Below are 2,605 nucleotides of genomic sequence, written 5' to 3' on the forward strand. Positions count from 1 at the left end.
CTCCAGTTCCTACCAACTACTTACCAGCATCACAATGCTGGTAGGACAGTGTATTTTCTCCCACTAACCCCCACACTAATCTGCCCTTCCAATCTTTTACAAGTACTTTCTTTCCAAGCCTGGCTGTTTCTTTAAATCTCAGTCTTTCCCAGCAGAGGATGATGGAGTTGTTTGTAGTTAGTAACCTCCTAAAGTCTTCCAAAGCAGCCAGCACTGTTCCTGGTAGATAGTAGTTGCTCAATAAATACCCATTTATTGCACAAGTCAGTAAATGGCAGACAATGTCAAATTCTACCCTGAGAGAGTATTTTAATCCTGTTTTTGTTATTGTTCAGTTGCTAAGCCGTGTCAGACTCTATTGTGACCCCACAGATTGTAGCCAGCTAGGCTCCTCTGTCCATGGGATTTCCCAGGCAAAAACACTGGAGTGGGTTGCCATTTCCCTCTCCAAGGGATCTTCCCAACCCAGGATCATACCCAGGTCTCCTGCACTGCCGCAGATTCTTTACCGACTGAGCCACCATGGAAGCCCAATTTTAATCCTACTATTTTTCAAAAGATTGACAGAAATCAATCAAAAAGCAAGTCATTACAAGCAGTAGGGAGGTAAAAGTTATTTTTCTGTCTTTGCTTTTTTTTAAAATTAAGCTCTTGAAATGGTGTATAATTATTTTTACTTTATTATATCCTATAATGTATCCTGGTATGAGAATAAATAAGAAATCTTGCTTAAACACTTGCCTGTTCCTTGTGTCTTGATCAAACATTTGAAAATGTGTATAAATAAATAGATAAAGTAAAAAACTTAACTCTCTTTGAATAAGTTTTCTTTTCTTTTACTGATCACATCTGCAGAAGTTCAGTGTCTCAAGTTAACATATCAAATAATCTAAGGACGTTATATTTGTATAACTGAAATTCATGCTTTTTGATTTGCATATGACTACCAGTCTTTAGTAGAATCCTAACCAGACAAATACCTCTGAAACAAAGAAAAACTGGCTGTAAGTTTTAAGACCTTCTTTTCTCCAACACTTGCATAGTTTGGTTGTATAATTATTAATTAAAATTATTTAAGGGTATAAACACAAAAGAACTGCAATGGCAGATTCCACACCTGTGGAATCTGAAAACCATCAGACACTAAAAGAACTAAGAAATAGCATTTATTGTGCTTATGTATATTAGTCCTTTGTTTCCTGAGAGGATAATAAGATAAGTCAGCCAGGAAATTATTAACGTGATTACTCAAAACAAAACTCTGCAGCACTTTGTCTCAAAGTGATTGCACTCACTCCCACTCTCTTTCTTTCTCTCACTTTTGCTCTGTGGTAACCATAACAACCATTTCCTTTCAAAGAGGTCAATTACTAAAAAGAGTATGATCTATATATCATGCAATGTGATCATCTGTAAAGTAGACTTTGGACAATATTCATTTTTTACATAAATTGTTTTTAAGGCTGTGGACAGGTTCTAAAATTGGAGGTTAAAATAAACGAATGAAAATCTATAGGCGTATCTAGAAAATCAAATGGAAATGACAAATTAGAATGTAAATGGTCAGTTCTATTTTTTTAACCATTATCACTAAACATTACAATTTATCCTCAAACAAAACTGTGAGGCTTTCTAATTTGCAAAAAATATTTTAAGTATTAAGTTTGTTTGTTGAAAAAGGAACAACAGAATGACTTCTTTGTGCCTCTAACGTATATGCCATATGTCTCAAGATTCTTTGAGAGAAGTCTGTAGATAGACTTGCCCTCAGGAGGCCAGCCCTGCCACTTACCACCTAAATAAACTTTATGGGCCTCAGAATCTTAGTTTGTAAAATGAAAGTGATAATACCTATTTCATATGTTGACTCTCAAAGTCAAATAAGATACTACATGTGAACACAAAAGGTAAAGTAACTATAAAATGAAATACAACATAGTAATTAAAAGCTAGCATTTTGAGTTAGGCTGGCCTAGATAAATTTGACTCAAAAATGTACTATTGACTACTACCAAGTTACTGAATTGCTTGGATCTTTAGTGTTACACCTACAAAATGAGATTAAGTCATACTCAGCTCTAAGAAATTGTGACACACACAAAAAGTCCTAGGTAAGGTATGTTATTATTAATATTATACAAATATGGTACTTATGCAGCATATAGTATAGTTAGTAACTATACTAGAACTACCACTTAAGCTATATATTGAGTTGGCCAAAAGTTCCTTAGGGTTTTTCCTTAACATCTTACAGAAAAACCCAAACCAACTTTTTGACCAACCCTATCAAACCAGTCAATCCTAAAGGAAATCAACCCTGAATATTCACTGGAAGTACTGATCCTGAAGCTGATGCTCCAATACTTTGGCTACCTGATGGGAAGAGCTGACTCATTGGAAAAGACTCTGATGCTGGGAAAGATTGAGGGCAAGAGGAGAAGGTGGTGACAAAGGATGAGAGGATTGAAAACAACCGACTCAATGGACTAGAATTTGAGCAAACTGCAGGAGATAGTGAAAAACAAGGAAGCCTGGCATGCTGCAGTCCATGAGATTGCAAAGAGTAGGAGTTAACTTAGCGAATGAACAACATAGAAATGCAAGT

Source organism: Bubalus kerabau, chromosome 10 (assembly GCF_029407905.1).
Source record: "Bubalus kerabau isolate K-KA32 ecotype Philippines breed swamp buffalo chromosome 10, PCC_UOA_SB_1v2, whole genome shotgun sequence".
NCBI lineage: Eukaryota > Metazoa > Chordata > Mammalia > Artiodactyla > Bovidae > Bubalus > Bubalus kerabau.